The sequence below is a fragment of the Pinus tabuliformis genome, chromosome 6 (genome assembly GCF_031772625.1).
Source record: "Pinus tabuliformis cultivar Carrire ecotype Pingquan chromosome 6, CPIR1, whole genome shotgun sequence".
In the NCBI taxonomy this organism is placed as follows: domain Eukaryota; kingdom Viridiplantae; phylum Streptophyta; class Pinopsida; order Pinales; family Pinaceae; genus Pinus; species Pinus tabuliformis.
In genome coordinates this window covers 729,417,815-729,434,119 of record NC_142292.1, presented here as the reverse complement: position 1 = coordinate 729,434,119, position 16,305 = coordinate 729,417,815, and the positions used below count along the sequence as shown (strand labels likewise).

Sequence of the window (16,305 nt, the reverse complement as noted above, 5' to 3'; positions counted from 1 at the left end):
TTAGATTTTATTTTTTATTTATTTAGGATTTTAGTTTTGACTTAAAATTTTATAATATATATATATATATTTTGAAAAAGCTTACCAAAAAATTCGAAAATTCATTTTTTGGAGTTTCTTATGGTATTTATGTTCCATTTCTCTATAGCTAAATGCATTTAAATGTTTATTTATAAGTTGGCTATATGAAAGTGGTAGTTGGTCAGCATTTAAATTTTATGATCATTTAAAGCATTTATTTTTTTCTTGAAGTTTAATTGCTGGATCATCGTTAAGGCGTTGTGCATTTGTTGAATATCTTGCATCGCTTACGTTATTTGATGATAAATGATTGTTTTACATGGTTTATACTTCTGCAACATTTAATAAATAATTATTTAATCAGTAACCCCATAAGGCATTGGTACATTAATTTCTAAAGCAATCAAGTGCTTGTTTTCCCTCGTGTCTCCCAACCCAACTGGTCCACAGTTGGTTATCCATTGTCCCATAGGGTCTACCCCCCTTAGCCGCGAGAGACAGGCTTAAACGGAGAGATCAGGGATCAGGGTGACAACCCCCGGTCTGAGCATTGTCGTGACAATCTGTGCGACAACAGGATCAAAGAGTGAGGCTCACTGTAAATCTACACATAAACAAGAGAAATTGCCAATGTGGGGGTACACGTCAATATGAGAACCAATGAGCTAAACACATTGTTATTTCAATCAAAGTGTAATACAAGAAATAGTTTTTGGACTTGTTGTCTGTGTAATGAGGAACCACCAAGAGTGTATCCAATTTGCCATGAGAGGGAGTAACCAACGCTATATCCATGAATCTTCTAGGCAACTAGTAACAAGCTTAGGAACTTAGCTATCAATCTCAGTTATGGGAATTCCCGCCTTGATGTTGATTTGCGCTAGTGCCCCCTTCCTAGTTATGATATTCCCAAAGATGGAGAAGGTGTATGCTTTTAGTGGTTATGAAGGATAGGCTTGTGAATTTATAACTAAAGTTGGTGTTGTCGCACAAAGTGTCTAGGCACTGCGACAACGCTCAAAGTAAGGGTTGTCACTCTTATCCTTACTCCGTTTAGACTCTCTCCTATACAAGTCAAGGGGGTAGTCTCTGGGGTGAATGAATGAGGGTAGCCTGTGCAACACAGGCTCTAAGAGACTTAAGGATGAACAACTTGATGGATGTAAACAAGTCCTAGTTAACTGAGATGAATAGATCAAACAATTTATATGAATAAGACACAACCACAAGATAGAAATGATTATAGACCAGTGCCTTTATATTCAATTAACCATAGACTAAATAAAAACAAGTTATCTAGAGCAATTTATAAATGTGGTGAAAGTGAAAATCATGGACGATTGAATGTAAACGCCCAAAACTTTAACATGCAATATATTCTAGCAATTAATATTGTGAAGAATTATGAAAAGTAACTACTAAGCAATGATCCCAGATCTAGAATTTATCTTTTTGTAGTCGATCTTTAAAAACATTAATCACACTTGACAATAGAGAAATCACTACCACAAAATTTAAAATTTTACACTTAACACAAAAGACACCAAGGAACTTTAGATTAGAATTTTAATTATCCCTTAAGTAAGTTTAATGTGCTAAGCTTATGAAGCAAATTTAATGTGGCAAATTAAATTTTTTAATGTGACCAAAAATAAAAATCAAAAGTACTTAATTAAATTTAAATTTTTATGGGGATAGGCCACATAAAAATTAACTATCCCCATAAAAATTTAAATTTTTTAAACGTGAGGGCACAAATTCCCCTTTTGATTTAATTCCTTAGCAATTCTAAAGTCACCAAACATTTTTAAATTTTTTTAGATTTTTTGTATGTTTTTTAAAATTTTAAATGAAATTAAAACATTAAAATAAAAAAATCAGAACACGTCATAAGAAATAAAAATGAAAAAAGGACAAAACAAAATCAAATCCAACAATTTGAAAAGTAAATCAAATGAAATCGAATTTTATAAACCTAAACCTAACTTATGCAAAATATAAAACAAAATGAAGTAAAAAAAAAGTCGAATGTTTGTTGTGTGCAGGTTGAGACTGGCGGCGGCAAGGAAGGAGCTCGAGGTAAGCCATTGAGGGGATTTGCAGCGATGGAGAAGAGGAAAGGATGCAGGAGAAGGATGCAAGCTCGAGCAACAGGGAGAAATTTCAAGGGAGTGGTAGGCAGACACAACAAGCTGAGGGAGTCGCGGATGAGAGGAAGGATACAAGAAAGGAGGTCACGTGGGTTGCAGACAGAGAAAGGCAAGGAGTTGCAAGGGAGAAGGAGGAAAGGGAAGTCGTGGAGATTCGAAGAGCGAAGGAGAGGGTTGCAGGTTTGCAATGAGCCACGAAATGAGTTGGAGTCTTTGGCAGCCAACGAAAGCAAAGGGAACGTAGAGGAGGCAGTGAGCCACGGGAGGAGCAGACATGGTTTTGCAGGCAGCCGGAAAGGAGGGATAAGAGTTTTTCTTAAAAAGAAAAATTGAAATTTTGTGCAGCAAAAAGATAAAAAGCCCTAGGCAGCAGTCCCAGGAAGCCAACAGTAGCCTCAAAAAACCCAAATAAACCCAGAAAAATTGAATTTCACATCAATATATATTTTGTATGTTTCAGATTTGGCCTTGAAACCCTTATAAAATTTTCCAGATCTACAAAATTTTAAAACCCTTGGACTGTAAAAAGTTGAATAATATCCCTGCAAAGTGATATTGAGGCCAGATCTTACCCTCCAGGGCCTAGATCTGGCTTCAAACAAAAATATTCCTTCAAATATGCACCTGTAATGACAAAAATGAAACACCTAGAAATGATATATGCAATGATGAAATTAAAAAACCAAAAAAAACCAGTAAAATTACAACAAGTACAAGCTGAAGGCTCTAAGTAGCCAGATCTATCATTATGCTGCACAAAAATTAAAAGATTTTTTAAATTTTAAAGGAGGTGCTAACTCGAAACCCTTCATGCATCACCAACAAAAAAACTTATGATAAGCCTAGAGCTAATTTAGTTGGGCTCTTCAAAAAATACAGATTGGGAGTTGGTTGGTCTAACTGAAAACTCCACCTAATGCCCAATGATCTAAATTCAAGATTTCCCTGCAAAACTCAATCCAGCCATCAAATATAGAGCGAGAAAATAATAATAAAATTAAGACAAATAGAGATACCTACTGTTACGTTAAAAATTTAAATTATTATTCAAACCCCAGCGATTGAGCAAGATACATGTATTCAAATCACTCTTCAGAAGCTATCATCAATGGCTTTAGAAAAAATTATGCATGAAAACAACACATCTTATAGTATTCCCATCAAGAGTAACACTAGCAGAATTTAACCCCAAAGTCTTTCTTTATTATCTAGAAAAAGGTTACACGAGCTTCTTGCTAAGCACATGTCTCAGAGATCAGATAGATCAATTGACAAATGACTTCCTATTTAAAGATAAATCATCCAATGGCTAGTTCAAGTGATCCTCGTCAAAGCAATCTCGACTGTTGATGAAGATTAAAATTTCTTTTAATCTCATCTGTCAAAATAATTAAATATTTGGGAAACTCGAAATTTTTATTTAAATGCATTAGTTAATTTCCCCAAAAATTTGACTTTTGTTGATTTGGGGTAACATCGGATATGCTCTAGCCACGAAAATTGGTGGAGAGGCTAAAGCACATGAGATATCCAATACCCAAAAATGGTTTGGGCAGATTCTAAACAATTTGGGAGATATTAAAATAATTAATATTTTTAATGGTGTCCCTAAGTCTAAACTTAGGGAAAATAAAATATTAATGTGAATTAATATAAAACTGTGTTAGAAGGGTCCAAAAGTCATGGATCAAGCCAGAATTAATCTTAGTCATTAATTACGGACTTAATCTCGTCCGTTGAATTGTCAACGAGAAAAGTATAAAAGGAGGCTTGAGGGTCACTTGGAGAACACACCGAGTTGATCAATATTTCGATTTTATGGGGCAAGGTTTGCTGAGGAAGTCGAAAGAGTGATCAGAGTTGCAGCTGAGGGGCTGTGGATACAGAAGCAGAGAGGCAAAGATAGTACCAGGAGGACCAGTGCAGAAGTCGGGAAAGAGGGATGCAGAGCCAGCCAGAGGTTCACGTAGAGCTATCCAGGTCTCACGCAGAGGCAGCCAGGAGTTGCGTGTGCCTCAGGGAGCCAGCGCGGGTGATGCAGAGGCTTTAAGGGCTGATGTAGTGCCTCCAGAGGCTGATGCAGGGAGAGCTAAGGTGACGCTGGGCCAGAAAGGGCTAACGCAGTCCCTAGAGGCTGATGCTGGGGTTTTCATGGGGCGGATTGGAGCTAGGCGCTATCAGAGTGTTTTCCGGGGTTTCAGCCGGAACATTTATCTCCGATTGAGAGGTACTATTGTCGAGATTATTCTCTGTTGGGTGAGCTGTTTTTGCCACCCAGATTGTCTTCTGAAACTGCTTAATAATTAAAACCCTTAGATAGCTGCATCGGTTTTCCCGCATTGGGTTTTTCTGGGGACATTGGTCCAAAAACAATGGTGTCACTTGTGTGCTTGTTTTGTTTCCTTCAATTGATGATCTGTAACGTGTTGAGTATGTATTTGTATTTATTTTCAGTATTTACATGGTAAATAACTTGTTAATCAGAACAAGTAGGCAAAAATAAATCAGAAAAGTACATGAAGGGTTTCTAACAGTTAGACTTAGAAATTCCAATAGAGCGTGGTTGCAAATCACAGGAGAACTGAGGACATCAGCCGAGCAGAGCAGCAACAGCAGAAAACAACTGTCCTGAGTGACAGAAGTTGTTCCTGGCAGAGAAGCAGCAAGGAAGGGGTGACGCAGTGCCTGCATCATCAAGTCTGAGTCGGGAAGAGGATCAACGTAGTGGCAGAGGGGAGCAGACTCGACCTACGTAGTGCCCGATCATCTTTGTCAGTCAGGAAGGATTGACGCCCGTGGCCAGGAGGTGCGGATTTTTCTAGTGTCGTGATTGCGTAGAGCCTAGAAGCTCTAACCTTCAGTTTGCTGGGGCTTGGGAGACTGTGGGTAAGCTGCAGAGTGAAACTAGTGGGATACTATAGTCAGAACAGTACCTAACAGGGCAAGACCAAGGAGGAGGGAGTTGCTATCGAGGATTTCTAACCAAGAAATCTAGATCAGTGGTGCAGTTGCACTAAGGATTGGAGTGGGGGCATCTCGACATTGGCAGAGAGGTTTCCAGGAGGGAAATCGAGGCTTAGAGGGAGGCACACCAAGAACTTCTAGGAGGGAAGTATAGGAGCAGTGAGATGGCAGTGAACGGGGTAAGAGACCAGGACAGATTGGACAGAGCTTCAAACTTCGTAGTCTGGAAGGCCAAAATCTTGTCTGTTCTAGACAGGAATCGTGTCAAGAACTTCGCCTTGAGGACGATAGCGGTCCTAGTTGACCCGGCTGATAATGATAAGTATGAGGATGCAGTGGCAAGGGCCAAGAGCATCATCTTTGACAGGGTCAAGGACCATGTAGTACCACATATTGCCGAGAAGAATACAACAAATGAGATGTGGGACGCCCTAAAGAAGTTGTATCAACGTACTTCCGTGTAGAGGAAGATGCTACTAGAAGATCAGTTGAGGTCATGCCAGATGCAGAAGGGAGAACAGATCGACACCTTCCTCGGTCGATTGAAGGAGATCCGGGATCAACTGACTTCCATAGGGGCAACGCCGGATCAAGAATTGATGGTGAGAACAACCTTGAACGCAGTCTCAGAAGACTGGGAGGTGTTTGTCCAGAGCATATTGGGCAGGGTGACCCTTCTAGATTGGGAGGAAATGTTTGCGACTCTTTGCCAAGAAGAGATCAGAAGGTTGACCAAGGCAGGAAGCAACGACAAGGGGATCAAAATCAAGAAGGAGGAAGAGGTGGATGTTGCCTTAGCATCTGAGGGAAAGTAGGAGAAATGGAAGAAGGACCTTTCTAAGGTCATATGCTTCCATTGTGGGGAACTGGGTCTTTATGCGACCCAGTGTCCAAGGAAGAAAACCAAGGGAGAGGCTTCCGAGACCAAGGCTGTGCCAGCAAGGGCGGAGAAGGAAGTGGAGACAGATGATGACTGTGCATTGAGTGCTCACACGCCACTTGAGCGGAAGTGGGGAGATATCGAGCTGTAGTCAGACGGACTACAGGCGATGAGGGGTAGGATCCTCGAGGTACTCAACCTCTTGGATTATACCTGGCTACGAGGCCTTGAAGAGGAGTAGCAGTACTGGTGGATGTTGGTAGAGACAGATGCGGATGGAGCGACAGAGGCAACTACAATGCCGGAGTCCCAGAACAGCGTGAGGTAGCAGTGCGAGATGCACAGAGTTGATGCAGCAGCGCAGAGGTCAGAGAGGGATCACTTGTCAGTGACAAAGGGAGTTTCAACATCAGGAGTGTTTCTAGCCTGATGGAGATGTTAGAATTGGGAGATCAGTTACTTACTTCTCAGTAGTGAGTTGCAGTGCAACAGTTAGTAGTGGCAGTGCTATGGGTGGCATGATGCAACATGATGAGAGGGGTTGCAGTGCAGATGCAACAGTGGCAGTGGCAGGGCCATGGGTAGCAGCACGGATGCAGAGGGAGTTGTCGTACAGATGCAGCGGTGGCAATGGCAGGGCCATGGGTAGTAGTACATGATGTTGCAATGCAGAGGATGTTGGGCAGCAGGCCTAGCATTAGCACATGGACCGATACTGGATGATTAGGGTGATGCTCAGTGAGGAGTATTACTAGAGCACAATCCTCACTAAGAGGGAGTGTTGATTTTGGGTAGCATCGGATGTGCTCTAGCGACGAAAATTGGTGGAGAGGCTAAAGCACATGAGATCTCCAATACCCAAAATTGTCTGGGAGATATTAAAATAATTAATATTTTTAATGGAGTCACTTAGGGAAAATAAAATGTTAATGTGAATTAATATAAACTGTGTTAGAAGGGTCCATGTGCAGTCATGGATCAATTCAGAGTTAATCTTAGCCGTTGATTAGGGACTTAATCTCGACCGTTGAATTGTCAACAAGAAAAGTATAAAAGGAGGCTTGAGGGTCACTTGGAGAATACACCGAGTTGATCAAGATTTCGATTTTCTGGGGCAGGGTTTGTTGAGGTAGTCGAAAGAGTGGTCAGAGTTGCAGCTGAGGGGCAGTGGATATAGAAGTAGAGAGGCAGAGATAGTACCAGGAGGATCAGTGCAGAAGTTGGGAAAGAGGGACGTAGAGCCAGCCAGAGGTTCACACAAAGCCAGCTAGGGCTCACGCAAAGGCAACCAGGAGATATGCAGTGCCTCAGAGAACCAGCGTGGGTAATGCAGAGGCTCTAAGGGTTGACACAATGCCTCCAGAGGTTGACGCAGGGAGAGCTAGGGTGACATTGGGCAATGCTGGGCTAGAAAGGGTTGACACAGTCCTTAGAGTCTGACGCTGGGGTTTTCGTGGAGCAAATTTGAGTTGGGAGCTGTCGGAGTGTTTAACCGGGGTTTTAGTTGGAACATCTGTCTTCGACTGAGAGGTACTACTGCCGAGATTATTCTCTGTTGGGTGAGCCGGTTTTGGCACCCAGATTGTATTTTGAAATTGCTTAATAATTAAAACCCTTATATAGTTTCATTGGTTTTCCCGCATTGGGTTTTTCCGGGGACATTGGTCCAAAAACAACGTTGTCACTTGTGTGCTTGTTTTGTTTCCTTCAGTTGATGATCTGTAACGTTTTGAGCATGTACTTGTATTTATTTTCAGTGTTTACATGGTAAATAACTTGTTAATCAGAACAAGTAGGCAGAAATATATCAGAAAGTACATGAGGGGTTTCTAACAGTTAGGCTTAGAAATTCCAACAACTTTGACTTAAACCACATGGATAAAAGGTTTAAAATTTAGCAAAATCATTAATTTATCTTAGTCCCAGGACCTTTTAAAATTTATTTTTTTAGGATCGACGAATTTTGCCTTTGGAGAATTTAAATTTACCTAGGATCTAGAATTAATTAAATTTTGGCTTAAGATTTTAGTTAATTTTTGGTCAGAAAATTTAATTAAATATCTTATGAGGGGATAAATTAATTTTCCAACCCTTAAGACACTTTACATCATGATTTTCATATTTTTTTACATCATAAGGGGGAAAACCTGTTTGTAATAGACCCTCACAGACCACCCATTTCTACGACACAAATATAATCCAGCATACCAAGCAATTTGTAATAAAATAATCTAACCAAATAGTTGGATTATTCCCAAATTACTTTTACATAGACTCGATCTAGAATTCTAGGAGTCACCTAAGATCCTAGTGACAAAATCCATTCCAGCTTTGGGTAAGACTGGAGGGAAAAACTCTGTCGACCATCCGAGAATGAATTGGTGAGACGAAAAACCTCCTAGAATGGAGATTGTCACTAAAAATGTAGGTTTACCTAGGTCGTTACATACATGACACGATTCTGCTGAGATTATTTACATCATATACATGCAGAATGGGTTTACATAACATCTTGGAAATCAGGCTGATGATGATAGCTGGATGACACGGACACATCGATCAGGCGCTATCCCTTTTGTGAAAAAAGGGGGTGTACTGCTATGAGTCGTTGACACGTAGTGGTAAACAATTGGGAATAGAGAAATAACTAATGGTGAATTGTGTAAAGAGGAGAGATAAAAAAATCTCCTCCCACAACTGCTATTAATGAATTACTGTCCCAAAAGGATGCTTAGTTGGATGGCAACTTGTAGAGTGCTATGCACACCCAACACACGTCTTGAAAACACTTGATGTAGTTGCAAAAAGTCTAAATCTTAGTTTTATTTTATTTTATTTTTTATGTTTTTGAGGTGCCCACTTTCTGGAAGTTTTTTGGAAATTTAATGGATGCTAGAATGTGTTCTATTTTTGGTGAAGAGATTTTTGGCATAGGTTTTGACCAATATCTGAGAGAACAATGGAGTCTAGGTAATTGCATGGTGGCAAGTTGACCTTGTCTTGAGGCCACTATTGAATCCGAATAGAACAAGTGAGATTTAAAAATTCTAGAAATTGTTGACGCTCATAAAAAAAATAATAATAATTCTTGTTTTTTTCCATAATAAAAATAGTTTCTTCGTCATTACGCATCTATAGTGTTGTAGATTTGCTTTTATTTGTGTAGGTAGCGTGACTTTTCTCATGGATCACTACCATGGAGTAGCTCACATCCATTGTCAATTTAGATTTCACCTCTCATAAATTAACTTTGCTCTAATACCATGTTAAAATTGACTTGAGGGAAACAAGGCATGGAAAGTGGTGGAAAATGCTTAATGCCGTTCTCATACAAATTGTATTTATGCAAGGTTATGATTTTATAATACAACAATTTGACCATCTAGATCTATATTTCATTGACAACTCATTAGTGGATCATGACAACACCTCATCAAGACAAGGATTACAACTCACGACACTATGGTCTCAGATTGTGTGTTTGTCTATGGACTCACAATCTAACAACAAAACCAACTCAAGATCGAGTGAAAGCCACCAATAATTAGGGACAATGACTATAGATGCGTCATAGTGGGCCATAATTGTTAAGGGCATAATAAAAGTTCAAACTGAGATCACCTTCAAACATAAAACTAGACCAAGTCTTGTGAAAGTGTTCCATACTTTTGTTAGGGATGGCTAGATGCTCAACCCTATTAGGTGTTTCTGGCCCTTAAGGGGAAGTGACATGTCCTAGGTCAACCCTTCAATGCATAGGTGCTTGTGATAATGGTGGCAATGGAGGGGAAGGACTTCAAGGCAAGGTACCATGGTCAAGGGAGTAGCTGATGGGGGTCCATCATCCTGTGTGTATAAATATAAGGAGGGATGAATCATGGAGGCATGAGTTACCCCTTTCCTCAACCTACTTTTTCCACCTCTCTGTTGTGCCCTATACTTCCTTTTGATAGTGCTTTGACAGGGAGCATAGCTCAGGAGCCCAGTCTTGCTTTTAATGATTTAACATTTATTTACCCCTTAATGATGAGTCAGTTTATCGCTCGTCAAGGATGAGACATGCAAGAGTTCCTTTATTATGTGATGGAGCATCAAGTTCTTAAGGAACTGGCTAGGCTGGTTAGATGAATAGGCTAGTCAAACAGACAAATCTCATCGTGATCCATAGATAGTAGCCTCAAATGCCTCATGACCAATATGGTATCACCTTGTTCGCTTGACTAGCCTATTCATCCCATAATTGAGAACGATAATTGAGTTCCTAAGCTTATTATTGGTTTCCTAGAAGATTCATGGCTATGTTGTAGCTTCCTCCCTCTCATGGTAGATTGGATGCACTCTTGGTGGCTTCTCATTACACAGACCGCAAGTCTAAGCATTGTTTCATGTATTACACCTTGATTGAAATAACAGTCTATGTTTAGCTCGTGGGTTCTCATATTGATGTGTACCTCCACATTGGCAGTTTCTCTAGTTTCTGTGTAGATTTATAGTGAGCCTCACTCTATTATCCAATTCACAAAACCATTGGAATCAATTCTTCTAATCTAGTACAATATAGAGATGATGAGGAGTGCAAAGAAGTGATTGTGAATATTTTTTAATCATCATCTTATCCCATTACGATAGAGCTCTAAAATACATATCGATATTTGAGAGAAATTTAATTTGAAAAATTATAATCCCTTTTCTGATCATGTTGTCTCGTTATGAGACTCATACCTTGAGATGACATTTTGAATGGAAACAACATATGCCTTCATGGTCCTCTGAATAATATACTCTTTTTGTGGAAATCATGGGCACCTGATAATTATGAAATCTATCCAGTGCATGTCAATCACAATTCATTAACACATAGGGGTGGTTGATCTCTTCTTCACCTTGGTCTTCATCCTTGAAACCAAGGGGTTCTCGGTCGAGCATGTGGAGGTGATGTCACTGGAGAGGGTGGGGTTGTTTAGCTTCATGTTTTGGAGGAAGGACCATTCCAGGGATAAATCCTTGCACTTGAAGGCCATAAAGGCCAAGGGATTAAATAATTGAAATATTTATATTTGATCTTTATATATGTGTTGTGATTGTTCTAAAGGGCATTTGGCATTTTTTGGTATATCAGAGTTAATACGAGCAATCCTTGCATTGTATCACATGTCAATCACCATGAGAGACCTTTCAATGCGACCTAAATCCCATTTCTATTTCGTAATAGAAATATGAAGTTGGTTATATAGAGGCAAATTGACTTGTAGCAAATTCCATTGCCAAAACTCTAGCAAAAATGTGCGCTATAACCATTTTTTGAACGAAGCATAGATTGTCAATCGGGGTCTCTTCAATATCTGTTCACTTGAAAAGAAATACCTGCATCTTCTAGATTCTCAATCAAAATTTGTGCAAGCTTTATATAGTATTAGCACATGCTTCGAGCTGCCATAGGTTTCTTGGAACTCTTTGATCCACGACTCTTGTGAGTTTCACAGAATTTTTGTATTGTATTTGTAGTGTTTTCCTTTGCTAAGAGGTGTACTTGTTCCACCACACAACAAGCACTTTGAATAAAAGGTCGGAGTTGATCCACGACATGAACCCACACAATTATGGAAGGTAGCAAGAAAAGAATGGCAAAGGTTGAGGTAATTATTTTTTACCGCATTCTTTATTTCACATGGATCAATTGCTAAATGGGTTAGCTTTTTATATATAATTAAATGATAGTTACATATTTCAACCAATAAGAAAAATATCCCTCTTTGGCAAAAGGCATTTGGAGAAAAAGGTAAGGGAGATCATTGACAAAGGTTTTAATTTCAAGGGAGATTAGAATTATTATTTTGTAAAGGGAAATGAAAGAAATTAGTATGGCTAAAGCATTGTTGTGGAGGAGATTGAAACCTTATAAATAGTTTGAAAGAAGTATCACTGTGGTCCTCTCATTATATTTGGGCACATCATTTTAAGGGATCCAATAATGAAATCATATTTTTATTCATCTCTTGTTCTAGGCCACTTTGAAATTGAATAAGGGGGTCTAAGGTGTAATGTTCCTCAATAGGAAATTAAGTGATAAACAAAGCAAGCAAACAATCTAGTAATCAGAAAAATGAAATTTACATCAAGCACCCATGAAAACGCTAGAAATAGAGAACTGCTGAGCCATTTTATTAATTCTCTGAGGGAAAATCCAATGATAAAATAGAATGGTGCACTTGGGCTTGTCTCTAAGGACAAGCTTGATAAAACCCTGGTGAGCAAATGTTGATCTGAAGGCTGCCCCAACTACTGCACCAAAACTGATCTGCGCTGCCCAGAAACTACACTATCTGCTGAAATCGAAGGGCTGGAATCACTGCTTCCCGTGCTCAGAAAATTATAAGATTTCAGCTCCTTTCTCCTTAGCCAAAACCCAGCAAAACCCAGGAAGGGTTTGGTCTAGTTCAAACTTCTGAAATTCGACCCCCAAGGAGTCCAACCTCCGCTGTAACTGCAAAACTCGGCTTGCTGGAATGAATCTGTAAAACCTCCTAGAAACTGCCCCAAATCACTGAGATGATCCCTCCTACAAATCTCCTTCCTTTCCAGCTGTGATTCCGAGCTGTAGCTCTTCCCCTCAAGACCCACGAAATGCCTGATTGGCTCTCTGCGTTGTCCTCCAAGATTGGAATGCAAACTGCCTATTTGTTGTCTTCTCTTTCTCCAAAACTTCTCCTAAATGCTGACCCAATGATGTCCTTCAAATTCCCTGGCTTCTTCGGCTAATGGCTAGCCCAAGGTAGCTCTTTCCTCTACTGCGTATTCTCTACTGCTGGCCCAGAAATATGCACTTCTTGAAGATAGCTGAATGGATGTGCTGTAGATACTTCCCGGAACTCCTCAAGATGCTATGGAACTGCCTTCCTAGGGTGGCACTCGTAGTCCCCTGAAGGTAAGGTTGAATCTCCTGCTTGAGAGATTCGTGGCTGAACAACCAGTTGACTCGGCTAAGCAACTCGAGCAAACAGTCAAGTAAAATTCGATATACAAGAGTGAATGAATGACCAAGTGAGAGGCTCCTCCTCCTTATGACTTCGTGGGCCTTCCTTTGCCTCATGTGGGCCCCTCCAACAGCTATATGAATTCCCTCCAAGCAATTTGAATTGCCTAGTATGCATTCCCACGTGGGTGGCCCCCACCTTCCACTAGCAAACTAATCTAGCCATATTTTATCCTAAGTCCCTAATTCGAAACTCCTTGGGTCCTTTTTCTTGGAAAAATTGTGTAGAGATAAGCATGTTACAATTTCTTTTAGGAAGGGACATGACAGTCATCCCCTCCCAAATGTTGCTTGCCCTCAAGCAACTTCAGAGCTGGGTGCTCCAAAATGTGCTCACCCTCCCAGGTGGCATCCTCATCCGGCAAGTTCTTCCAATGTACCAAGAACTCCCTGATGGTCTTGCTCCTCAACTTCCTCTCTCTCTTCTCCAAAATGGCCTCAGGCTCTAAAACCAAGTGGCCCTCATCATCCAACGGGGGTAACTCTACTACTGCTGTCACATGTTGCCCCAACAACTTTTTAAGGCATGAGACATGGAATATATTGTGAATCCTACTTCCCAGAGGCAGCGCCAACTCGTAGGCCACCTCCCCAACTTGCCTGACCCTGTATGGCCCGTAAAAACGAGGTTGTAGCTTCTCAGCCCCCTTTTGCTTCAACATGGGCTGTCCGTATCGCTGTAACCGGAGGTACACCAAATCCCCCTCCTCGAAATGTCTCTTGGTCCGGTGCCGATCTGCGTACACCTTCTGCTGGTTCTGCATTGTCACTAAGTTATCCTTGAGAGCCTTGAGGATGTCTTGGCTCTCTTGGATCCAATCTTTGGCCTTTGGGGCCCGGCTGTCTCCAAAAACAACATCAGCAAAAGATAATGCATCATAACCATACAAGGCACAAAAAGGAGTCATACCGATGGACATGTGGTGGGTGGTGTTGTAGCAATACTTGCCCAAATGCAGCCACCAGATCCAAGCCCTCTATTGCCCAGTCACGTAGTTCCTCAGGTACCCCTCCAACCACTGATTAACTCGCTTTGTCTGGCCATCTGTCTGGGGGTGGTAACTCGTGCTAGGGGTGAGCTCGGTACCAACCAACCTGAAAAGCTCCTGCTAGAAGCCTCCCATGAACTTGCTATCCCTGTCACTCACGATGTTCTTAGGAAGCTCGTGTAATTGAAAGATCTCCCTAAAGAACAGCTCTACAACCTATGAAGCCGAATACCTGGTAGGGATGGCGAAAAAGTGGGCATACTTGGTCAACCGGTCGACCACTACATAAATGCAGTCCTTGCCCTGCACTGTGGGGAGCCCTGTGATGAAATCCATGGAGATACTTTCCCATTTCCCCTCGGGGATGGGAAGCGACTGTAACAATCCTGCAAGGTGAATCAACTCCCCTTTGTTCCTCTGACATGCCTCACACTCTTGTACGTGCTTCAACATGTCCCCCTTGAGGCCCTTCCATGTGAAGCGCTCCCTGACTGCCATGTATGTTTTCCTGAACCCTTGATGCCTTGACAATGGTGAGTCATGTGCTGCCTGGAGCACTCTCTCCCTCAACTGTGAGCTGGGCACCAGAAATATGCGCCCCTTGTAGTAGATGACCTCATCCATCACTCGGTAACACATCTGCGTGGGTACCCTCCAGAATCTCGCATGCCCTCTTGTCCTTGGAATACTCCACCAATAACTGGGCCTTCCAATCATGGCAGATGCTCATGAGTGATAGGCCTGCAGGTCTCCGTGATAGAGCATCAACCACCACATTGTGCTTTCCCCGCACATACTCTATGTCGAAGTCATAGGCCTGCACCTTGCTGACCCATCTCTGTTGTCTGTCGTTGAGGCCTTGCTGCCCCATGAAGTGACGAAGATTGTTGTGATCAGTCTTCACCCGAAACCTATTACCCACCAAATACTGTCGAAACTTGGCCAATGCATGCATGATGGCCAACATCTCTTTGTCATATATAGAATATGACTGCTCATGGGGTAAGAGCTTCCGACTCTCGAAAGTAATGGGGTGCCCATCCTGAAATAGTACTGCTCCAACAACCTCTTCGGATGCATCACACTCCATGGTGAAGGGCTGGGAAAAGTCCAGAACTCATCAACTCCTTGAGGCGATCAAAAGTTGCCTGTGCCCCATTTGTCCATGCGAAAACCCCTCGGTCAAATCTGTTAGGGGAGCTGCCAACTGCAAAAACTCCTTGACGAACTTCCAGTAATAAGTGCAGACGCCCAAGAAGACCCTCAACGTTGTCACATCTCTAGGTACTAGCCAATCACAGATAGCTTGTATCTTCTCCTGATGGACCTTCATCCCATCTGCATCAATGATATGCTCTAAGTAGAGGATCCTTGTCAGGCCAAACTCACACTTGGATAGTTTGGCATAAAATTGTTGCTCCTCCAAAATGCGTAGCACCTCCTTCAAGTGCTGGCGATGCTCATCCCAAGTCCTGTTGTATATCAAGATATCATCGAAGAAAACCAACACAAATCTCCTCAACTGCCTTCGGATCACATGGTTCATACATCACTGAAAAGTAGCTGGGGCGTTGGTTAACCCAAATGGCATGACCAGGAACTTGAAGTGCCCATAATGGCACCGAAAAGCTATCTTGGGGATGTCCTGATCCCTCATCCTGATCTGGTGGTACCTCGAACGTAGATCTATCTTAGAGAAGTACTTGGCTTGTCTAAGCCAATGTTCCAGGAAGCGTCCCCCCCCGGTTCTAAGGCCTGAAGCGCGTCCCGTGCGGATGCGTCCAGGAAGCGTCCCCAGAAGCGCGATTCCAAAATTCGGAAGCGCGCTTCCGCCTGTTTTGGACGCTTCCTGGAAATTTCCGAAGCTTTCCTCCGAAGCGCGCTTCCGAATCTCCGAAGCGTGGCACTTCGGAGGGCGAAGCATATGCTTCCCGTATGCTTCCGTACGATTCCGGAAAAGCGCCGCGCTATTTAGAAAATCGTTTTTTTTTTTTTTTTTTTTTTTAATTTTAGGTGAGTTTGCTTGTTGGGGGTGGGTCCACCTTGGGTTAGGGTGAGGAATGAAAGCAAAAAAATATAAAAAATATAAATATAGCAGATGCTCCCTCATGGTAATGTTAAATTCTTAAATTGAAAGTGACATTCTCCTTTATTTTTCATTTTCATCCTTTTACTTAAATTTTTAACATTACCATGAAATGACTCAGGATGTTTGAGAGTGGTTCCAGCTTCATTGGACTTCATATGGAGAAAATAGAATTTCATATC

The 16,305-nt window shown here is 41.5% G+C and overlaps 1 protein-coding gene across 1 annotated transcript in view; it reads left to right on the top strand.

Moving 5' to 3' along the window:
* Nucleotides 1-16,305, top strand: part of LOC149260776 (kinesin-like protein KIN-7O) — a 162,230-nt gene that overhangs the window by 112,794 nt on the left and 33,131 nt on the right. The window lies entirely within an intron of this gene.